The sequence below is a fragment of the Antechinus flavipes genome, chromosome 2 (genome assembly GCF_016432865.1).
Source record: "Antechinus flavipes isolate AdamAnt ecotype Samford, QLD, Australia chromosome 2, AdamAnt_v2, whole genome shotgun sequence".
Classification (NCBI taxonomy): Eukaryota; Metazoa; Chordata; class Mammalia; order Dasyuromorphia; family Dasyuridae; genus Antechinus; species Antechinus flavipes.
The window spans coordinates 88,272,215-88,297,480 of NC_067399.1; the positions used below are offsets into that span (position 1 = coordinate 88,272,215).

Below are 25,266 nucleotides of genomic sequence, written 5' to 3' on the forward strand. Positions count from 1 at the left end.
GAGAAAAGGTTTTAAGACAGCCTTTCTATGGAGCACCATAGAGTTAATCAGGAAAGAATAAAATCCCTTGCTGCAGTGAGGGCCCAGGTGATCTTAGCTAACAAATTTAATGGAAACTTTCTCTAGAGGTATTCATCACAGTACATGTGGAGAAGGTGGATGGTAAGGACTACCTAGGGCTGGAGTTTGGTATGGCTTGAGTAGTTCTAGACAAAAGGACACGAAGGACAAAGGTGGAAGATGTTATAGAACTGAACTGGTGACAATATAGGGTCAAGACTGTAAATAAGGCAAAATGGCAGCCAGACTGTGGTAAAAAGAAGCTCAGAACTAGTTACAAAAAAGGATAAAAAAGGCAATGCTAGAAGGTTATGATTAGAGAAATTTCAGAGTTCAAAATCATGTAAATAGCAGAGTTATGGGTGAGGAAACTTCACCAGCAGCATTGTTCTGAGCATCTCTGTGTGTGAATTTAAGTGTTTGCCCTAAAGTCCAGGTTGGGACGATGTGTACTGTTTGTGTTCTCCTGGGAAAACACAGAACTCTAGTGGGACACTACCCTGGTCTGGCTGTGGCCAGGAGGTAGGAACCAGAGATCCACTAGGGAATGCAGACTGGTCAAGGAAAGAGCCAAGAATGAGCTGTGGCCCGACATTAAACTAACCAAATTTATGTCTGAGGTTGTACCCGAGGCTCTCCATGGCTTTGCCTCCAAAGAACTCTAGTAAAGATATGTTCTCAAAATGGGCCCCAAATGCCAGGAAAATACACCTTGCTAACATCTCTACCCTTTGAATAATAAATGTCAGCTGAATTGTCCACAAAGGTACCAGATAATGGTTCCCTAAACTGGACTCAGGAAAAGATGCTGATGGCTTTTGACAAACTTTTCTTATTTTTTTCCATTTGAAGTCATCTGCAACACACTCTGAATATATGTCATAGTGGTCAACAACAACCATTGACAATGCTTAACATATAAAGTATCTGTTATGAGGCAGCTAGGGGGCACAAAGGCTAGGGTGCTGAGTCTGAAGTAAGGGATATTCATCTTCCTGAATTCAAATCTAGCTTCAGACATTTACTAGTTGTGTGAAACTGGGCAAATCATTTTACCTTGTTTGCCTCACTGTAAAATGAACTGGAAAAAGAAATGGCTAATCACTTCAGTATCTTTGCCTAAAAAAAAAACCCAAATGGGGTCACAGAAATGACTAAATACCAACAACAACAACATCCCATTCACAACAGGAACTATTCTAGACTTTCATCTCAAGCCTCCCACAGTACTCCCTGTCCCCACTCTCTCAAGCTGAGAACAAGCTCCCTTATCTCTAAGAGGAAAAATGTTTTTCTTGTTTTATAATTCCTTAAATTTATCTCCCCCATTTCCTCCTTTATTCCAGGCTCTAACAGAGAAGTGGCCTTCCTCATCAAGGCCAAGTTTTCTGTATGTACATTTAATTCCTTTTCTCTTCCTATTTTTCTTCCCCCTATTATCACCTGGCCCCTTTATGTTTCTTTCTAAATATCTAGGCAATGTTTTTTTTACTGATGCCCAAAAATATGCTCACATTTCTGGCATCTTAAAAAAAAACTCCCACTAGATCCCATCATCGCACTAGCTAACATTTTATATCTTACTTGTTTTTCTCTGCCAAACATCTTGAGAAAAGGTCTATATTTGCTCCATTCCCCTTCCTCTCTCTTCTTCAATCTGCTCATTACTTCATTACTCAGCTGAAATTATTCTCTTCACCAGTGATCTCATAATGGCCAAATCCAATGGGCTCTTCTCAATTCTCATCCCTCTTGACTACTCTGAGATAGTCTCTCCTCTCAATAAACAAGCACTTCATAAATGTCCATTGATTAACAGACATAGATTTACTAAATATTCAATGACTGAGAACAATTGCCAGATGTAAACAGAAGTTTACTCTGATTTGTATCATTTGGTACTAGATGAGATTTAAAGCCTAGCTTTGGGGGACTATATTTCCCTAGAACTTTAAATCAATCTTTTCCATGAATTCAGAAAACTTGCCAGCCCACCTTTGCTGCTCGTACCCAGACAGTGAATAAATAAAACTCTAAATGAAAGACTGCCTACCATAAACTGTTACTTGTCCTGGGGTAAGGGACATGACTGTGGTCAAGAATTCAAAGATGTGACTAGACAGGCCACATTCACTGTAGTTCTCATCTGCCCAAAGGCAAGTTTATTTTTTGCCCTCATCTAATTTAGTTCACATCCTTGTACTGCTTGTCCAAAAGTTCTTCCCTATTCTGGAAATGGTTTTCTTTTAATTGGGAAAAATATGATTATAGTTTTCTAATTGAGTAAAAAAACCATAGAGAGAACTTAAGTGTGTGTGTGTGTGTGTGTGTGTGTGTGTGTGTGTGTGTGTGTGTGTGTGAGAGAGAGAGAGAGAGAGAGAGAGAGAGAGAGATCTTGTCAGTAGTAAGTTTCTCACATCTACCTGGGAATTACACATACATCTCAACACTATTCTCTGATAAAGTGATAAAATCCAACAATGGGCTCAAAGACAACAACTATGTATCTTTTTCTGAATAAATGAGTTGTTAAAACTGGGCAGCAAAAGGTTTTGCCAGGAAAATCTGGGTTTTCAGAAATAGTGACAGTAGGGCTTGTTTCACAGTCCTGTCCTGGAGATCCAGCATTATATCAACCCAGGTCCGGGCCTGACCACACTGGTGTCTACTGTGTTGCTTAGGAGCACTGGGAGTCTGGAAGTAGAACCACAATGATCCTTCTAAGAACTTAGAGAAATCGACAGAGTGAGAAATCGAAGAATGACAGAATTCTAGGATTGGAAAAGATTCCAATAGCCACCTTGCTTAGTCCAACACAGAAAAATACAACATGTCCAACACCTGGTCACGAGTCTTGATGATGACAAGGCAGTCCATTTTTTATAAAGATCTGTTAGAAAGTTTTTTCTTATTATCAAGTCTATATTTGGTCCTTAGCAACTTCCAGCACTAGTCCTAATTCTACCCTCTGGGACAAAATAGAAAAAGTCTAATTCCCCCCCCCCCAAAAAAAAAGTCTAATTCCCCTCCACTTTAAGGCCTTTCAGGTATGTGAAGATCAGTTTCTCAAAGAGAAAGTGATTTTATTTATTTGTACAAATGGGAGGAATGGGCAAGGGGAAGTATTTGATTGAGCACATGGTATTTCATTTAGCAATGGTATTCAAAGCCCTTTATGGGTAGAACTAAGATGAAGATCCTAAGTTCAAAAGATGATTAAATCACTTTATTCAAATATTGATAAGTCTCTTTTAAAAATAATCCTACACACTTTTAGGAAAGAAATGAAGCATTTTTTTAGAAAGAGTCCCATCATATTTCAATGTTCTGAAGCTATCAGGTTAAGTCAGAGTTGAGCACATTAATTTTTAAAAAAAGTTTACATTCTTCCTACTAAAAAAAAAAAGAAAGAAAGAGGGGGCACAAGAACTCAAGGCCAGATTTGCTAGTAGCAAACAGAGGGTAGGAAGAAGGTTTGGGGAATCCCCATCTGCCTCCCACATATGTTTTTTTCCTATGTTAACTGACTTGAAGTTCTTATCAGGCAGGATTCTAAACAGATACATTTCAAGTTCTTCTTTTCTAATGATCAGAATAACTAGGCTAATTCTAAAATTCATTTGAAATGCTTTACCTCCTTGCCTTTGCCTCCTAGTGTCTCTGGTTACTTTTGAGACTCAATTCCAACCCTCCCTCGTGTAGGACACCTTTCCCAGTCCCCTCAGATATTAGTGCCTTGCTGTCTGAGATCACCTTCCATTTACTCTGTGTTTATTCTTTATATATATATAAATTATTTTTATTTTGTCTTCTCCATTAAAATGTGAGCTCCTTGATGTCAGAATCCAGGTCTTGGATTCTCTTTGCATTCCCAGCACACAGCACAATGACTGGCACACAGGAAGTGCTTAATAAAAATATTTATGTTAACCGAGTGAAGGATTACTTTGCAAACTTTGTAGATTTTCACATCTGGCTCATGTAATTTTTAATGAACTATATAATATTTTAAGAGTAGCCACAGAACAAAATAGGGAACAAAATCGAGTTATGGCTGGATGCTGGCTGATTTAATAAAAACCTTGGCTTTAAGGTTTCTAGGAAAAACTGCTTCCTTGTATTACCCTAAAGGGGTACCTGGCACGGCTCACTCTGGGGAAGGCGTGGGCTGAGGGGCTTTTGGATTTATTTCTCTCGGCCTCGTTTTCTGGGTTTCTCATAGCCTTCACTCTCCCAGAGGTCAAACTCCTTAATCTCATTTTCAGGTTTTTCCTTAAAGGAACCTCGAATATAACTAACATTTATATGGCAGATCACTTTCTTCCCAACAACCCTCTGAGGGAGATCAGTGAAAGTTATCTCTATTTTATAAATAAGTTAAGAAGTCTGAGAATGACTGGCTGATGATCACAGTATGTGCTGCAGGGTTGTACCCCCATTTGCCAGGGGCAAATGTGGTTTATTTCAGTGGGCAGGGGCAGACTGGGGGGGTAGGCCCTTACAGGGGCAGGCCAGAGTGAGGGCCCAAAGAAAGGGATGCTGTGGCAACAGGGCATCAGAGCAGGCCGGCAGGGGATTGTGACACGTGTACAGTCCTGGGCTGCCGTGATGAGAGCCTCCCTTCGATGTTGGTGGCCGGGCTGGCAGCCCTCTAACTGTGGCCCTGGTGCTATACACTGTGGCTCCCTGCCTTTCTAATGTCAGGGAGTGGATCGCCCCTTTTTGTCTGTTGATGGGGAAAAAAAGCAAATTGGTAAGATCAGTTTTTGAAAAGTTCCTTGTGGGATCACAAAGTACAAACACAGTTGATTCCTCCGGTCTGACAGACCACTGAAGAATCAGAGCTGGAATAGGAATTAAATTCAAGTGTCCTCTGGGTACCCAGGGTTCTACATACAGGGGGGCGACCCGGGATGGCACTGACAAAATATTTGTGGATAATAATCTTAAAGTCTTCAAAGGCCCACAGGTTGTGAACTGGAAGGGACCATGGAGACTGTTTAGAGCAATTTCCTCATTTCACAGATGAAGTAACTAAGGGCCAAGGGGTTTAAGTGAAGTTCTTAACTGTTAATATATCATGGACCATTTTGGGGGAGAGAGGGGACTCTGATGAAGTGTATGGAGAGAATAATGTTTTTATATATAGTTATGCAATAAAATATATATGGTTACAAAGGAAATCCATTAAAATGAAATCATTATAAAAAATGAGAAAAAAAAATCATGGCAGGTTAAGAAGCTCTTGGCTAGAAAAGTAGAAGAGGCAAGATTTGAACCAAATCCCAACTCCAGAGTTGAAATTTTCTAGTTATTCATCATCATACATGATCTTGGAAGATCATGGTATAAATTCTGTTCTTGAAGTAGGAGACAAAAAATGAAGCAAATGGCTGTGGAATTAGCTTTTTACTAACAGCCTTTCCATGAACTTAAGAATCTAGTTACTTATATACTTATTGGACAGATCAGCTTCTAATTAACCATATCTCTTTTGTCCTTTCCAGTCCAAAGGTCATTCCTTTTAGCAGAGAAAACAGAAGAAATATAAGAATTGAGGAGCTCTGTATTCTCTGGACTGTCCATCGTTCGTGGTCAGCAGTCCTAGTTCTTCCTTAGCTTCCCTTACATAACTTTTTGCTGAAATTCTTAGCTCAAGGTATATATAGCTTGCAGCAGAAAAAAGAAAAAAATGTTAATTTTTCTAAGGACATGGAATATAAACCCAATAATAAGACAGGCAGAAGCATGGAGTAAATTCTGTTTGACTGTTGGAGGGGGGAAAAGAGGTGGCCCTGGACAGCAGCAACCCCAGTATTAAGGTTTGGTCAAGTTCTGCTTCTTTGAACATGTTTCCTAACCTCATCTGCTAAGTGGGATAATAATTTTTGCATTACTAACTTCATATCTACCAAAATCCTATTATGAACTAAAGGACTTCTGAGTATGAGTTTAGTGACAGGCTATATTATGGCCTCCAAAGACCAATCCAATTAAATTTGGGCAAGTTCATCATCTAAAGGCTGGTGAAGAAATGATGAAGGGTTTGGGAGATGGGTCCACAGTTAACTCACAAAACAAGGGCAGCTAGATGTTGCAGTAGATAGAGTGCCAGGCCTGGAGTCAGGAAGAATCACCTTCTTGAATTAAAGTCTGACTCTAAGTAAGTTACTTAACCCTGTCTGCCTCAGTTTCCTTATTTGTAAAATGGGCTAGAGAAAGAAATAGCAGCTACTCCAGTATCTCTGCCAAAAAACCCCAAAAGGGGTCCCAAAAGTCAGCTATGACTGAAATGACAAAATCATATATGAAAGTGTGGACAGGTGATTAACTTTGGCGAGGGAGCTATTCACTCTGATGAAATCATAAATCTCCCAAAGTCACAGAATTGTTAAGGAATGTACAAAAGGCTTTGAAATTCTTAAAGTGTTACATACATTTAAGAAATTATTAGCAGCATTGCAAACAATTGCATTACTAACTTTTACCACTAGTCATCTCTTCTCTCCAGCCTTTCTTCCTGGCTCTCCATCTACTTTGCCAACACAATAGTCATTTTTTCAGTGTTGCATCTCTATATCTTTCCAAATCTCCATCTTTCAAGGCCTCAAATTTCTTATCAGATACTCTAGTTTTGCTAATATTTTCCTATAGCTTACTTACTGTAGTTGGATTCTGGTACTTAATTACATTCACTGTTTTGTTGTTCTTGAATTATTTCATCTGCAAAAATCTCTCTTACTAGGGAGCTAGTAAGCTCTTACATGGCCTGTCTTCTCCTTTCTCTGGCATCCCAGACAGAACTTCTCAAGTTCTGAAAATAGTAATAGGAGAGGGTAAGTTATACTTTCTCTGTTATTTATTTTCCTTCTAGCATTAGAACTAGCCCTGTGAATCACAGTTTTAGATCTGGAAGAGGGCCAGTGATTTACCTGATCTTCCTTCTGGCTGGATGGTCTGTTGTACACTCTCTAGAAAACATCTTTCTCCCTCTCAAATTACCTTCACCAAAATGCTCTCTGAACATGCTTCCTGGATTTTTCATATGAGTTTATTTTAAGATACATCTCCACACAACAGCTGCTTTCAGCTGGTCTGTTATTTTTGAATGAGATATACCCATTTAATAGTCACTGTTCAGTTATGAGAACTATCTAATAATAATAATAACAGCCAACATTTATATAGTTAATATAGCCTTCCTATGTACTAGGCTAAGTGCTTTACAACTATGATCTCATTTGATCGTTACAACAAGTTCTACTTTTATTTCCATTTTTTAGATGAGGAAATAAAGGCAAGCAGATTAAATGACTTACCTAAAGTCATGTAGCTAGTCAGTGTTTGAGGCTGGATGTGAATTCAGGCCTTCCTGATTCCAGGCCTGGTGCTCTATCCATGCTGTTTCAACTTCCTCCAAATCTCAGATTTTTACAAAGCCAAAGTAATTCCCCTGCATTATAGTTCTCTAGTTCAGCTTGTTTATTACCTATTCTTTGGGCATTTATGAATAGATAACTGAAACCAAGGGTTTCATTGCTGGTTCTCTTTTTGGATATTTACTTCTGAATTACAATTTCAAAGGGAAACAAAATCTAATCTCAGTAAGAAAAAAATTATTAAATTACTTTCAAAACTTTTCCCAGGGTGATAAAAACATGTCAATATACAACTCTGACATCTACTACTACTTCAGACTTTGAACTTTTTGAGAATAGAAAATGTTTTTATTTTTTTCCTCTCATTTGGAAAATGAAAGAGATGGGAGAAATGATCTCCAACTATTACTCATTATTAAATTTCAACATTTTATATTGAACTCCTATTATTTAACATATTTCCAAGAATTTGCTCAATTTAAACCCACATTAACTTAGTAGCCAGACAATTATATCTATTCCTATTTTTCACCCATGGAAAGATCCCTTCCCCAAAGTGAAATATTCATTATTCATTCCCTTCTCCCACTCTCTCTGAATTTGCTTTGCATTGACTTTATACTACTGAAGTAGCTATCTATGGAAGTACTATTTCTTCTCAGTAGACTGTAAGCTCCATGAGGGCAGGATTTGTTTTCTTTTTGTCTTTGTGTTCCCAGAACTTAGCATGGAGACTGGCCTGTTACAGGTACTTGATAAAAGCTTTTTTGAGTGAATGAATGAACCATAGAAGACACAAATCTGGTGCTTATTTGGGGGCTCGCTGTTGCCTGGGAAAGATGCCTTTGGAAAAAAAAAAAAAGAAATACAAAGATGCCTTTGAAATAGTGGCAGATTTTTAGGGAAAAGCAGCAAAGTTTATGAGACTAAAGCCTGGATTTCCTTGGAATTTCATAACTTTAGGCGCAGGCTCAGAGGCTTCTAAAAATATGCTTCCTATTTGCCTTTCTCTCCTGAGCGGAGCTGAAAGAGTGGTACCAACTGTACCGCATTAAATACATGTGCACCCTGGGCTGATAAAATTTATGACCCAATGAAAAGATAAGAATTGTTTTTAATTTATTCAGATGGAGTTGGTTAAATTTAACCTCATTAGACCAAATAATCAAAGCAGGTGTTTGTAAGTTGCCAATGTTTTTAGTCTCTGTTAATTGTTTGGCTATGCTTCCTAGGAACTTAGGTAAAGGAAGTTAAAATATCATTAAAATCAGTGACCTTATATTTATTCCTGTCACACATATATTATTCAAGCTTTAGGCGCTCTAAATACAGGCATTTTTTAATGTCATTCACAGGCCTTTGCCATTTAACCCTTACCGACATCTAAGCTGCCCTATGGGAAGGCTTCCATTACTATTCTAACCTTCATTACCTAAATACAAGCGGTATAAAATGAGAGCCTTTCCTCCTAATCTGAAACTGATCTACAAATTCCGCCAGCCCGGCACTGAGAAGTAGTTAGAGATTCTGACTTTGTTCTCAAATGCGGGTCACTTTAAGATGTTTAGAGGCAAAATAATGATAATAAAAACAGTCGCTCACATTCCAGCTAAAACAAAACGTTTATTGCACTTGGCAGGACTACTGCATCTGAACTATAAATCTCAACTAACAAAGCAACCGCAATGCACACCAACCAAACCGCAGGGTGTTGGGATGTGTTTTGCAAAGTGGCTGCAGGTAAAATTTTAAAAGGAGAGAAGTGTCTGGTTCTGTTAAGTGGCCCCACCTTCTCTCTATTAACTGCCTGACAGAGTCCCCCGGTGCGCCCTTAAGTCATTCTGCGTGCTGTTAGCTCTTGTTAGGGAACGGGAACACCGGCAATTAAAACAGGCCAGTAGTTGGAGGCTACTGAAATGGGGACTTCTCCCTCCCTGGGGCCAGCCAGCCTCGCCTCGATTAAAGTCCTGAAATTTGGTCCTAGCCCCAACCTGTTATTTCATCCTCACAGAAACTTCCTCACTGATAGAGATCTCTCAGTCTGTAATTTATGGCCTTGGAGTTACCTGAAGTGCTGAGAGAGAAGCTAAGTGGGCTGCCCAGGGCCCAGACGGCAAGCCTGGCCTACTGGGCCCAGGGACCGCTGAACCCTTAATGATCATGGCATTTACAGGCGCTGATTTAAGGGTTGCAAATGGCTTCACAGGGCTAATTATCTTATGTCATGTGTTCAGCTATCTATGAGGTTAAGGTCTGCAGGCATTATCATCTCTGGACCAGAATTGTCCCTTTCCGCTCTAGCCACCTAATCCAGATGCTTTTATCCCAGCCCCTTTACAATCCCTTTATGCATCATCTTTCCCCATTCGAACATAAGCTACTTGAGGGTAGAGATTCTTTTGATAACTTGTATTTGTATCTTCAGAGCTTAGCCAAATGTCTGGTAGATAGTAAGTTATTTAATAAATACTTTTTTTTCTTCCTTTCTTTTTCTCCCCTCTTTTGTTTCTCCTTCCTTCCTTCTTTCTTTCTCTTTCCTTCCTTCCTTCCCTCTCTCTTTCTTTCTACTTCCCTCTTTTTCTTTCTTCCTCCTTTCCCTCCTTCTTTCTTTCTTCCATCTTCCCTCCCTCCTTTCTTTCTTCTTTCCTTCCCGTGTTCATTCTTTCTTTGTTTCTTTGTTTCTTCCTCTTTCCTTCCTTGTTTTCTTTCTTCCTTCCTGCTTTCTTTCCTTCCCTTGTTCTCTCTTTCTTTCCTTCCTTCCTTTCTTCCTTCCTTCCTCCTTCAGAATTCTCTATCTATCTAGCATCTTACTCTACCCATTTTCTTACTCTACCCATTTATGATTCTAGCCTTCTATTATATCACACTGCCCTTTAGAGAAAGTCCCTCATCATGGAAAAGGACCAATGACATGAGGAGGAAGATGTCTCCACTTGCAAGTGAATTGGGTTTAAATGAGGTGACTCTACTCTCTCTTCCAGGGTCATCTGAGTCCAGTGGCAAGACATAGGTCAAGGCCACTGGAGATGTTCCAGGATACAGTGGGAGCCTTTGGCCTTTTTCAGCTAAGCTCTTCCTCAGGTTTCAGTTTGTCTGAGGCAAAGCCCATTCAGTGATTAAGTAAGGTAAGAATTGAGGCAAAAGATGGCCTAGTTTGCCTTCACAAAAGAATCAGCGCAGGAGGGGAAATTTCAGAGTTTCTGGCCAGAACAGAAACGATTCCTGTTAACCTCCTTCAGAGCCATCAAAACTCAAACTAGGACCAAGTGAGGGTTGGCTGGGTACTATTATTGGCCAATTACTGAGAGCCAGAGTGGTTTGGGTTTAAAGGTAGAGTCCAGTGGCTCCATTTAGATCAAAGTCTGGTTTTTCAGAGAGAAAGAAAGAAAGAAAACTAGGGAAAGAAAGAAGAGAGAAAGAGAGGGAAAGAATGAAGGAAGGAAAGAAAAAGAAAGAAACAGAAAGAACAAGGGAAAAAAGAAGGAAGGAGGAAGAAACAAAGAAAAGAAAAAACCTCAAAAGTGTTCAGAAGTACTAAGATAAAAGTTCAAATTACACCCAACACAGGAGGAGGAAGAAGAGAAGCAAGTGCAGCAGCAGAGAAAGGCAAGTCTTGAGAAAAGTATAGCTGGAAGCTCATCCAGGAAAGCTCTTCAGTTCCCTTCACTTCGGTAAGGTGCTCTCAGGCATCTGGTCCACCCTCCTGAGTGCTTAAGTAATGTTCATTGGCTGGCCAAGTTAGTTCCAAGAGAGAAAGGCAGTAACGGAAGGAAGGTGCAATGGAAAGATGGGGGTTTAGGACTGAGGACTTCTTTGTGACCCTGTCCCAGGGATGGGCCTTGGCTTCCTAATCTGTACCATGTGGATACCATGACATTCCAACCCCCCTGTGATTCTCATCACTGAATTCCCTCTTGGTCATAAGTAGGCACTGCAAGCCATGCTTCTTTAGGAGGAAGGTTAAGCAGGTGAACTCCTTTTGTTTACCTCTGTGCATGTGCAGATGTATGAATGGACAGGTAAAGCGTATCTGAAGCTCTGGATTAGATCTTAGTCACTAAGATCTGAGTTCAAATCTGTACTAAGAAATCGAACTGGCTGTGTGATCCTTAGAAAGGTTTTTAAAATTGTTTTATTTATATATTTTTGTTTTTATTTTTGATATATATTAATTTTTATTATACATTTCTTTATGAATCATATTGGATCCTGAGAAAGTTTTTAAACTTTGTGTAGCTTAATTTCTTCATCTGTGAAATGAGTGATAATAGCACTTACTTCCCTGGGTTACTGTGAGAATAAAATGAGGCACTATTTGTAAAGTGCTTTGCAAACCTCAAAATTTCACAGGCATTTAAAATTATTAGCTATTAGGAACACATAGGGAAGATAAAAGAATTTAATATTTTTGGATAAAAGATCATGTTCCATTTTGGAAGCGGCGTGGTGGTCATGATGCATAGGGTGCTGGGCTTGGAGTGAGGAAAACTTATATTCCTGAGTTCATATCTGGCCTCAGACACTGGGCCCAGTGATTCTGGGCAAGTCACTTACCCTGTCTGCCTCAGTTTCCTCATCCATAAAATGAGCTAGAGAAAAATGGCAAATAAACCCCTCCAGTATCTTTGCCAAGAAAACCCCAAATAGAGTCACACGACTGAAAAGACTAAAAACAACACTGTCTGCTTTGCAGATGTATCCTAAGGATCATGGGACTTTCCCACCTGATTTGCTGCTAAAATCTTTCAAATGTGTCACCTCTCCCATTAGCACATGAGCTCCCTGAGAGAGCATTTGTATACTCGGTGAGTATATTAAAATATATTAAAAGTATAGTGCTTTGCACATAGCAAGTGTTTAATAAATGCTTCATTTTCCCTTTATTTGAATGGGAATAAGCCTTCAGCCCATACGCAGTTTGTTTGTTTCTACTAAGAAACAAGGAAGTGATAGAATTTCAAGTGGCGACTAATTAGGATTTCAGAAAGTTTCTAAAATTCTCCATTTGTGTCTGCCCTCCCAGACCAGCATGGGAGCAGCCTGCCTCCTCGCTGGTTCAACTGCAAGCCTCTCGTCCAAACATCCCCTCCCCAAATCCCATTCAGGGGCTGTAATTTTCTTGGAGAAACTGATATACCGATAATGACAGCTGGATCCAGCAGAGGGAAGGAATCAGGGACTAAAAGTTCTTGTGGTTTTAAACAGCTTTTAAAACCCAAACAAAGTCATGATTTGAAATTGGGGAGGGGGGGCAAGTTAATGGTGATGGAGAAACCTCAAAATTGTTGGGAAGTACCAAGATGAAAGTTCAAGTTACGTCAAACACATCATTATCTTAAGCTTTTCTAATCACCTCCTCTCTCTATCCCCCTTCCCCTTATTACACATTTCCCCAGCCTGGAAAAGTGGGGTGGAGGAGGGGTCATATGCATCATCCCCACCCCCAAATCTCTTCTGTCCCCGTTGGGAGACCAGAAAGAACACTAGACTTGGAGCAGGTTAAGAGACCAGCTATGTGCACCGAAAGGGATGATTACAACGGGAACAGGGACCAGCAGCCAAACAGGGAACAGAACCAGGAGTATTAGTACAATAACAACAGTGCAAAGAGAAACAAGTTTGAAAGCTCTAAGAATTCTGATCAATGAAATTATTAGCAACCACAATGCAGAGGGACATGAAACGTGCTACTCACCTAAACTTGAGATGTGACGTTATCCCTTCCACATTGCAGGGGTTAGAGGCAGCTAGCCCCAGCAATGTGGAAAATCTGAGTAAAATTTTTGGCCCTTCCTACCAGAGAAGTCAGAATTTTTTCTTTTTCTTTTATGGGGTGTTTATTGCACCTTATTATAAAATTTGGGTTAAATATCTGGTCATTTTATAACATTATAAAAGAAATTGTGAATATTTATGGTATTAAAAGATAAAATATGTTGGTATTACACAAAACTATTTTATGCATTTCTGAGTTTCTAAATTTCCCATTTAATTTCTTATACTGAGCCATAATATATTGAAACCATGATGGGGAAAGTCGCGATGTGGAAGGGATAACTATATATTCTTCAGATACAGCCACAGTGAGAACTGGCTTTGTTGGAACATGAATAATTGTTACAAGTTTTTTTTTTTTTTTTTCTTTTTCCAAATAGGGGAGGGAGTTGGGAGAGGCTGGTTATCAACAGGGTTGCCCAAAAGAAGATTAAGAATACATAGAAAATGGAATATTATTATTCCATAAGAAACAATCAGCAGGATAATTTCAGATAGGTCTGAAGAGATTTACATGAACTGATGCTAAGTAAAGTGAGTAGAACCAAGAGAACATTGTACACGGCAACAGTGAGATTAAGTAATGATTAACTCTGATAGATTTTACTCTTTTCAACAATAAGGTGATTCAGGCCAATTCAATAGACTTGTCATGGAGAGCCATCTGCATCCAGAGAGAGAGCTCTGGGAACTGAATGTGGATCACAACATAGTATTTTCACCGTTTTTTTGGTTGTTTTTATTCTTATTTTTTTCCCCTTTTTGATCTGATTTCTCTTTTGTAGCAAGATAAATGTGGAAATAAGTTTAGAAGAATTGCACATATTTAACCCATATTGGATTGTTTGCTGTTTAAGGGAGAGGGGAGGAAGAGAAGGAGAAAAATTTGGAACATAGAGTTCTGCAGGGGTGAATCTTGAAAACTATCTTTGCATGTATTTTGAAAATAAAAAGCTATTATTTAAAAAAAAAAAAAAAAGAATACACAGAAGAAAACTAAAGGGAAGCCAGAAGGAAACACAGAACAGCTTTGAAGCTGTTATACTTTGAAAGTATATGTTTAACATATATAGGACTGCTTGCCATCTAGAGAAGGGGATGGAGGGAGGGAAGGGAAAAATCAGAACATAAGTGAGTACAAGAGATAATGATGTAAAAAAATTACCCTGGCATGGGTTCTGTCAATAAAAAATAAAAAAAATTATTAAATAAATAAATAAATGTAATGATAACAACAAAAAGGAAAATATATGTTAAATGACTAATATGGAAATACATTTTACATGATTACACATACATAACCTATATCAAATTCCTTACCATCTTAAGGAGCGAGGCAGTAAGGGAGAAAGTTTGGAACTTAAAATTTTTAAATGATGTTAAAATTTGCCATTTTGTGTAATTAGGAAAAAAACTATTAAAATAATAAAAAAGATATGTGTTAAATTTATTATATACTTAAAATAAAAAAAGCTCTCCATAACAGATGTACAGTTTCATTTTTTTCTACTCTGTGTGTATTTGATCCTTAACAAATACAACTTTTTTTAAAAAATTGAAATTGGCTATGAAACAATCTTTTAACCTCCTAGAACCTAAATATTCTCGTCTAAAGAGTTTATTTGTTTAAATTTCTTTTTTGTCCTTTGCTATGATTTAGACAGTGTAATGTATCAATCTTGATATGATTCGAGTTTTTCCAAGAATGTCTCTTAAAAAAAAAGAAATATGGAAAAGATATGGAAGATACGTAGATACTCTTGGAGGGTAAGAATGGAGCATCAGGGATCTATTGGACAAATATCTCATTTAAAGAATCAACAAAATGGAAAACACCTATAAATACTGCTTTTACTAACTTCTCTCTTCAATGACCACACAGTTACTGCAATACTCCTTTCATTTCTTCCCAATTAATGCCCTATCTTATTCCCCACAGAAGCTACTCTAAATCTATGCTTCCCTCCTCAAACATCCTGCTTCTCCTCCTCCCCTAGATGAGGATCCTTTTCTTATTTTAAAGAAAAAATTGAGACCAAGAGTTTCCTAAACACCAATTCTCCTCACCTCCTGATCTTTGTTCCCTCTTCCTTTCTTCTAGAACAAAGAGGCAGCCCTTCTTAGTAAGACCATTGCTTGGATGTATTTGAAACCCCTCTCCTCCCATTTTTCTTCAACAGATTTTATACACAATCATTCCTTCTCTTCAAACTTCAGTATTTCTCAATTAATTATTTTTTCCTACTGACTTCAAACATGCACGGATCTCTCCATGCTTAACAAATCTCCTCTCATCATTTCTTATAACACAGTAATACTCCTCCACAATCACATAAAAGATGTTATCTGTATCCAGAGAAAGAACTAATAGAACTATGCATAGAATGATTTTTTCATATATAGATATAGATTACAAATATAAATAGATATAGATATACATAAATAGTTGGATAGATATAGATAGGCCAATAGAAAGAACTAATGGAACTATGCAGAGAATGATTTTTACACATATATATAGCTAGACATACACACATATATGAAAACTTTATTATACATTTAAAAGGAAGAACAAGTTGTACCTAATAGATTTGCAATTTCATGTGCAGTCATTATATCTTTAAATTTTCATATTATGGAAATGTTTGTTTTATTTCATAAATTAGAAATAAATAAAATTTAAAAAAAGAAAGCCTTCGGGGGGGAAAGGGGAAAGAAGGGAGAAAAGCATAAACCGGGGTTAACAAGATGGCAAGTAATACAGAATTGGTCATTCTAACCATAAATGTGAACGGGGTAAACTCCCCCATAAAGAGGAAGTGGTTAGCAGAATGGATTAAAAGCCAGAATCCTACAATATGTTGTTTACAGGAAACACACCTGAAGCGGGGAGATACATGCAGGTTAAAGGTAAAAGGTTGGAGCAAAATCTACTATGCTTCAGGTGAAGTCAAAAAAGCAGGGGTAGCCATCCTGATCTCAGATCAAGCTAAAGCAAAAATCGATCTAATTAAAAGAGATAAGGAAGGGCACTATATCTTGCTAAAGGGTAGCATGGATAATGAAGCACTATCTATATTAAACATATATGCACCAAGTGGGGTAGCATCTAAATTCTTAAAAGAGAAACTAAGAGAGCTGCAAGAAGAAATAGACAGTAAAACTATAATAGTGGGAGATCTTAACCTTGCACTCTCAGAATTAGATAAATCAAACCACAAAATAAATAAGAAAGAAGTCAAAGAGGTAAATAGAATACTAGAAAAGTTATATATGATAGATCTCTGGAGAAAATGTAATGGAGACAGAAAGGAATACACTTTCTTTTCAGCAGTTCATGGAACCTATACAAAAATTGACCATATATTAGGACATAAAAACCTCAAATTCAAATGCAGTAAGGCAGAAATAGTAAATGCATCCTTTTCAGACCACGACGCAATGAAAATTACATTCAATAAAAAACCGGGGGAAGCAGACCAAAAAATAATTGGAAACTAAATAATCTCATGCTAAAGAATGATTGGGTGAAACAGCAAATCATAGACATAATTAATAACTTCACCCAAGAAAACGATAATAATGAGACATCATACCAAAATGTATGGGATGCAGCCAAAGCGGTAATAAGGGGAAATTTCATATCTCTAGAGGCCTATTTGTATAAAATAGAGAAAGAGAAAGTCAATGAATTGGGTTTGCAACTAAAAATGTTAGAAAAGGAACAAATTAAAAACCCCCAATCAAACACTAAACTTGAAATTCTAAAAATAAAAGGAGAGATCAATAAAATTGAAAGTAAAAAAAAAAAAACTATTGAATTGATTAAAAAAAGAAAGCCTTCACTCTCCTCTACCATCCCCTTAAGCTACTATTCTTTCTCTCTCTTCCCATTTCTCTGCCAAACTTCTAAAAAAAGCTCTTTCTACATTCATGCTCCTACTTTGTCTCTTCTCACTTATCCTTCAACTTTTTGCCTTTAGTCTGCCTCATGGCCGTCTCACCGACATCATTTTCTTAAAGGCCAAATTTGATCGAATCTCATCAATTCTCATCCTCCTCTATCTATATTATAACATGTTCTCTTCCTGGATACTGTTTCCTCCCTGAGTATTCTGTGTACAGAGAGCAAGATTTGGATTTCAAAAAATCCAAATTCAAAACCAGCCTCAGGCACTTAAATAAATCAGGCAAATGATTAAATCTCTCTTCATTTCCTCATTTGTAAGATGTGGATAATAAGAGCACTTATCTCCCAGGATTGTAGTGAGGCTTAAAAGAGATAATATGGAAAATACTTGCAAACCTTACTTATATAAATACCAGCTGCTAATATTATTTAATTATTAATTACCAATTAATAAATACCAGCTAAAGCTCTTCTTCATATATATATATATATATATATATGTATGAATGAAATATCCTAAGACACCCCCTACCCAATCCCCCATGGAAAGTTAGGTGGTTCAGTGCAGAGAAGGTTGGGCCTGGAGTCAGCAAGACACATTTTCCTGAATTTAAATCTGGCTTCAGTCAGTTACTGTGTGACCCTGAGCAAGTCACTTAATCCTCTTGTACAGTTCCCTCATCTCTGAAATGAGCTGGAGGAAGAAACGGCAAACCACTCCACTATCTCTGCCAAGAAAATCCCCAATGGGGTCACAGAGAGTCATACATGATTAAAACAACTCAACAGCAACAACCACCCCAAAAAGACTCACCCATGAGCTTCAGTCCTACATTACCAACCGCCTATTGGACATTTCTCACTGGGACATGTCTCAGGGACAACTCATCATATCCCAAACTTAGAAAATCCTCAAAATGGAAGGTGAAACTCAAGACAAAAAAAAAAAAAGAACTTCTTGGAAGAGCTCAAAAAGAATTTCAAAAATCAAATGAGAAAGATAGAAGAAAAATTGGGAAAAGGAATGAAAGTTATATAAGAGAAAGTCAATAGCTGGGAAAATTGACTGAAGAAAACAACTCCTTAAAAAATATAATTGGCCAAGTGGAAAAAACAAAGCAAAACAAAATTCCATTGAAGAAAAAACTCCTCAAAAACTAGAATTGGCTACATGGAAGAAGAGATTAAAAATTAGAATTAGACAAATAGAAAGTAATGACTCTATGAGATATTATGAATCAAAATCAAAAGAATTAAAAAAAAAAATAGAAGAGGGGCAGCTAGGTGGTGCAGTGGATAGAACATCAGCCCTGAAGTCAGGAGGACCTGAGTTCAAATGTGACCTTGGACACTTAACAAATCCTATCTGTGTGACCCTGGGCAAATCACTTAATCCCAATTGCCTCAGGAAAAAAAAATAAAGAAAAAAAGAAAAAGAAAATGTGAATTACCTCATGTAAAAAACAACTGACCAGGAAAATAGATCCAGGAAAAATAATTTAAGAATTAGTAGACTGTCTGAAAGCCATGATTAAAAAAAAAAAAAAAAAAAAAAAAGGGAAAGACTGTAAGATAAGAAATTATCAAGAAAAATTGCTCAGAAATCCTAGAATCCTAGGGTAAAAATAATCATTGAAAGAATGCACTGATCATTTCTAAAAGAGATCCCAAAATGAAAGCTCCAACAAATAATGTAGTCTAGAATTATCAGGTCAAGAAGAAAATACTGCAAGCAGCCATAGATAAACAATTCAAATATCAAGGAGCCACAGTTAGAATTATACAGGATGTATCAGTTTCTACAATAAAAGATCAGTACACTTGAAATACAAAATTCCAAAAGTCAATGGAATTTGGATTACAACCATGAATCAACTACTAGCAAAACAACATTCTCTGGCTATTCATTGAAATAGGAAATATCAACATTTTTTGGTAAAAGGACCATAGCTGAATAGAAAATCTGATTTTCAAATATATGACTCAAGAGAAGCACAAAAAAGTAAACAGCAATTTATCATAAAGATAATACACTATGATTAGGTGGGATTTATAGCAGGAGTGCAGGGCTAGTTCAATATTAGAAAAAACTATCAGCAAAACTGAACATATCAATAACAAAACTAACAGAAATTATATGATTATCTCAATAGATGAAGAAAAAGCTTTTCATAAAATACATTACTCATTAAAAAACACTAGACAGCATAGGAATAAATGGAGTTTTCCTTAAAATGATAAGTAAATCAGCAAGCATAAGTAATCGGGATAAGCTAGAAGCATTCCCAATAAGATCAGGGGATGCCCATTATCAACACTATAATATTATGCTAGAAAGGTTAACTTCAGGATCAAGAGAAGAAAAAGAAATTGAAGGAATTAGTAAAGGCAATGAGGACATTGAACTATCACTTTCTGCAGATAATGTGATTCTGCACTTAGAGAATCAATGAAAAAACTAATTGAAATAACTTTAGCAAAGTTGCAGGATCTAAAGTAAACCGATAAATCTTCAGCAGTTCTATAATTATGGACAATATTTGAGAGTCTACCTGTTGAGATAAATCCAGGAACTATATGAACAGAATTATAAAATACTTTTCACACAAAGTCAGACTTAAAGTCATCTAAAAAAATAGCACTTTTTGTGGGTAGGCTGAGTTAATATAATAAAAATGAAAATTTTACTTAGATTAACTTGCTTATTCAGTGCCATATCAAACTATAAAAATTATTTAATAGAGCTTGAAAAACATCAAAATTCATCTGAAAGAACAAAAGGTCAACAACATCAAGGGAATTAAAGGGAAAAAAATGCAAAGGAAGATGGGCTAGTTATTCAAGATCTAATTTAAAACTGGTTAAGGAATAAGAGTGGTAGATCAGTGGAATAGATAAGATACACAAGACACAATAGTCAATGACTACAGTAATCTACTGTTTGATAAATTCAAAGATTCCAGCTTCTGGGATAAGAACTCATTATCTTACAAAAATTGCTAAGAAAACTGAAAATCAGTATCACAGAAACTAGGCATAGACCAACATCTCATACCCTATGGTGAGAAAAGGTTGAAATGGGTTCATGGTTTTGATATAAAGGGTGATACTATAAGCAAATTAGGAGAGCAAGGAATAGTTACCTGTCAGATCTATGGAGAAAGGAAAAATTTATGACCACACGAGACTGAGAACATTATAAAATGGAAAATGGATAATTTTGATTACATTAAATATTTTTGCAAAAATAAAATCAGTGCAAAGAAAAGCAGAAAGTTGATAAACAATTTTAATAAGTGTTTCTTATAAAATTTCTCCAATATATAGAGAACTGAATCAAATTTATAAGAGTACAAGTCATTTCCCAATTAACAAATAGTCAAAAGATATTAACAGGCATTGTTCAGATAAATTTAATTCAGAGAATGTTCTAAATTACTATTGATTAGAGAAATGCAAATCAAAGCAACTCTGAAATACCACCTCACATCTATCAGATTGGCTCCTATGACATATAAGGAAAATGATAAATGTTGGAGAAAATGATATGGGAAAATCGGAACAATAATGCATTGTTAGTGGAGTTGTGAACTTATCCAAAAAGCAATTTTGAACTATGCCCAAAGGGCTATAAAACTATGTACACTCTTTGATCCAGCAGTGCCTGCACTAGATTTATATCCCAAAGAGATAACAAAAATGGAAAAGGACTCACATGTACAAAAATATAACAGCTCTTTTTGTGGTGACAAAGAACTGGAAATTGAGGGGATGGACATTAATTGGGAAATGGCTGAACAAGTTGTGATATCTAAATTTAATGGGATACTATTGTGTTATAAGTAATGAGGAGCAGGATGATTTCAGAAAAGCCTGGGAAGACTTTGTTCTTCTCAGAAAAAAATGATCAAAGATAATTCCAGAAGACTCATGATGGAATATGCCATGGAAAATGCCACTCGCTTCCAGAGAAAGAACCAGGGATCTTGAAGGCAGATAGAAGCTATTTTCTTTTTTTTTTTTTTAATTAAAACTATTTATAAAACATATATATGGGTAAGAAGCATACTATTTTCACTTTTTTCTTTCTCATGGATTTTTCCTTTTGTTCTGATTCTTCTTTTGTAACATGATTAATGTGGAAGTATGTTTAACATGATTGTACATGTACAAGTTATTTCAGATTTCTTGCTATTTTAAGGAAGCAAGGGAGAAAAATTTGGAATTCAAAATATTGTAAAACTTAATGTTGAAAACTATCATTACATGTAATTAGAAAAAAAATTAAAATACTATTGAGTGGGGGGAAATTTTTGAGAAAGAAAAATAAACTGTCAATAAAAAGTTATTATAAAATAAAATTAAAAAAAGAAAAATAAAGCAAAATGAAATGGAAACGAGAGAGAGAGAGAGAGAGAGAGAGAGGAGAGAGAGAGAGAGATCTTTGGTGACTTCAGTTGAGTGATGAGATGGGAAGCTAGCTAACAAAAGATCAAGAAATAAAAGTGAGGTTAGAAAGTGGAAGCAATGAAAGTAGGTAACATTTCCTTGATGTTTGGCTGAAAAGGGAGGAAAGATAAAGGATTTTTAAGGCAGAGCTTCTTAAACTTTTTCTACTCAAGATCCCTTTTTACCTGAGAAATTTTTATATGACCCCAGATATATAGGTATATAAAACAAGCATACAAATCAAACATTTACTGATAATAAGTCATAATTTTGTGACCTCCCACATTCAATTATGAGACCCTAAAAGGAATTGTGAAATCATAGTTTAAGAAGTTGGTTTTAGGGACAGCTTAGAAGAATCAAGTTTTTGTTTTGTTTTTTTTTAAGTTAATATGGGTAAATTTGCAAGCATAAAAAAGCAGGAGACTCACATAAATACACAGAGGGAAAGAGAGAGAGAGAGAGAGGAGAGGAGAGGAGAGGAGGGGAGGGGAGGGGAGGGGAGGGGAGAGGAGAGGAGAGGAGAGGAGAGGAGAGAGAGGAGAGAGAGAGAGAGAGAGAGAGAGAGAGAGAGAGAGAGAGAGAGAGAGAGAGAATAGAAAGAGAGAGAGAATAGAAAGAGAGAGATGGAGAGAGAGAGAGGGAAAGAGACTGATTAAGAACGAGAATAAAGATAATGATAGCACAATCTGCTACCAGAAGGTAAAAAGGGATGGGATCAAGGGTACACATAACAAGCTTGGCCTTCTAAGAAAAGTCACCTTTTTGTTGGAGACTGATGAAAAGGAGTAAGATGGGGAATAATAACAGGTTTCAAAATGAAAAGGAGAGGAGAGTCATGAGATAACAATGATAAAATTATACAAATTCTATCATATTTGCTGAAAATCAGTTATAGTTCTCAGAAATCTAGAGTGATAGCATTAATAGATATGAAACACTATTAAATAATATAAGACAAGAGTTTTCAATTGCATGCTAAATTATGTACAACTCTGGATAAATGTGAAGAGATGAAGGAAGGAAGATGAAGTGGTAGGAAAACTGCAGAGAATACTGGTCTTTGAAAGGTAGCCTTTGATTAACCAATGGACAAAGGGATACATCTATGAAATTAAAGGTTTCTATTTCTTATTGATAATAATGGTAAACCAAGAAGTCTCCCTTAAGCAGACACATGTGCAGATAACAGATGTGTAATATGCTTGAGGCATCTGATCATAGTTGTGAACTATGAACAATACCCATGGTACAAACACATATGCTACTAGTGGGTAAAACCTAATGGGGTTAGGCCTTCTTCCTCATTCACTGGGGAGACAGACAAGTGAGAAGGAATCTGGGAGAGATCAGATACCAGGCTACTCACAGAGAGGCTTCAGCATCCTCCAGGGCCCACGAGGAACCATGAGAAGATGAGAGACTTAGTGCTAGGAGAGCATTATGGGGAGGAGCAAGCTCAATGGCCTTGGGACGCTTGGGGTCACTGAGGAAGCCACATGTACCAAGGAGACCTGAGGATGGACCCTGCCTAAGTATATGTGCACTAAAGGGCAAACAGGCTGTATTCTCTCGCTGGTATTGAGAGCTGTGGAGACCTAAGTCTTGAGAGAAGCTGAGACCACAGACAACAACTAGCATTTTCCAATTTCTGCAAACTAAGCTTGAATCCTCAGTTACTTTTACCTCCTCCTTGTTTTGGGCCCTTGAGTTATTAAGAACTGACATCTCCCCCTCTGCAACACACTTCTCTTTCTCTTTCAGGACCTTTTCACTTCTTGTCTACACTATCACAGTCACTTACCAAGGAGTCTCCCTCGCATTTCTCTTCTTCCTGCAGAGGACTCCATGCAATGCTCCTGGACTAATTTTTTTTTAAATCTGGCTCCTCTGATCCTCAAACTTTTTGCCTAAAATCTCTTCAGTGGCTCCCCATTACCTGCTAAATAAAGTCCAAACTCCTACATTTAGCTTTCAAGGCCCTACATGATTTAGGCCCTCAATACCCCGATGCTGGCCTCATCTCGTATTACTCCCTCTCCTCTCTGTACATAAAATACTGCAGCCAAATCAGATGACCAGTTATCCTCCAAACTCCTTTTCCCTGCTTCTATACTTTCTATGCTCAGCTTCCTGTATCTGAAATGTCCTTTCTTCTCAGCTTCATCTAACCCTTCCTTTAAGACTCATTTCCTCCATGGAGCTTTTTCTGTTTCCTCCCATCAAGAAGAAATCTCCTTCTCCCAACAGAGGAAACGTACATACAAAGCATTTAATAAAATTGAATGAATGAGCCACTAAATCACTTTATGCCTTTCTTATTACGTTTTCACATTATATTTTAAAGTATTACTATTAATTATTAGATTATTATTAAGACTAGATTAGATTCATCTTCCTAAGTTAAAATCTGCTCTCAGACACCTACTGGTTGGGAGGTTGTGCAGAATGGCCTTGGGCAGGGTAATCCTGCTTACCCTGGTTTCCTCCCCTGGAAAACGAGCCAGAGAAGGAAATGGCAAACCGCTCCAATGTCTTTGCCACGGAAACCCCAAATGGCTAACAAGAGTTGGACATGACTGAAAAAGGGCTGACAGACAAAGGTATTCTGCGCGTGTTTTATCCCTTCCACAAGACTAAGGGCAGAGATCGCGTCTAATAATGCTTACATCCTCCATCTCTCCTCCCCAGTGCCCAGGATAGGACCCACATACAATGAGCATTCGGGAAGTCTCTAGTAAATGAATGGGTTTGTATCCAGCACACAGAGAAACGGAGAGATGCCTCGATGTAGGATTTTCTATTGAATTTTGGAAGATCCCGTTTTAAAAATAAGAATCTTTGGCAACATCTGATTTTTAATCTCCGTACCATCCCAACATGCACACAAGAAAACGGGGAGGCCGAGGAGGATGCCCCGGACGGAGTCGTCAGCACTGTGTCTCCCGAGCGTGTGGGGCCCGGGCTCTGGCGGAGGCGGCTTCGGGTCTCCACTCCGGACTCACGGGCACCCAGTCCCACATGTCCAGGGCCGGCCTTAGCAGCCTGAACGTATTTCCTGAAGACAACAAATCACAGACAGGGAAACGCAGGAACAGACTGGAGTGCTTGGGACCTGTCTTTGTAACCGTAACCCTCCGACAGGCCTAATCAATTAGAAGGGCTGATTTTAACCAGTCGCAGGCTCATTATGCCGCATTCCACTTTGTGTTGATGAAAATCAGTTTCAGTCTGTGGCCTGGAACTCATGTACGGCAACTTCCTGAGGCCTCTTATATAAACACATCAAGAAACATTTTTATTTGGAGTTGCTCTCCCCCTTTTATTTTAAGGGAGCGGCTTTGGGAATCAAGATTCAATTAAAATGATTTGAAACCTGGACTCAGAACATACATATGTGTAAATTATAGAGACACACAATATATGCATGTGTATATACACGCATATACATACATACAAACATACATATACACATATTATATATGTATATACAGACAAACACATGCATGCAAACACACATGTACACACAAACATGCATATATATGCACAGTATATGTGTATACGCAGACACACAAACATATACACGCAAGCATACATGTATACACATAGTATATGTGTATACACAGACACACATATACACAAACATACATGTATACACAACCATGTATATATACACATATATGTGTATACACA

At 37.4% G+C, this 25,266-nt stretch overlaps 1 protein-coding gene and 1 long non-coding RNA gene across 3 annotated transcripts in view; one reads left to right on the top strand and one right to left on the bottom strand.

Annotated features, from left to right (window-relative positions):
• The window catches only part of ZFP36L2 (ZFP36 ring finger protein like 2), a 252,540-nt gene that overhangs the window by 84,204 nt on the left and 143,070 nt on the right, over positions 1 to 25,266 (bottom strand). The window contains exon 1 of one of the 2 annotated variants that reach the window (XR_007950308.1): positions 1,645 to 1,788. The exons of the other annotated variant lie outside the window; for it this stretch is intronic. The gene's annotated coding sequence lies outside the window, so the exon portion shown is untranslated. Of the gene's footprint in view, positions 1 to 1,644; positions 1,789 to 25,266 lie in introns of those variants that run through there. 2 annotated transcript variants of the gene reach the window in all.
• Positions 4,687 to 24,981, top strand: LOC127548030 (uncharacterized). The gene is made up of 3 exons (XR_007950309.1): positions 4,687 to 4,813; positions 12,133 to 12,244; positions 24,265 to 24,981. It is a non-coding gene; the product is annotated as an uncharacterized LOC127548030 (long non-coding RNA).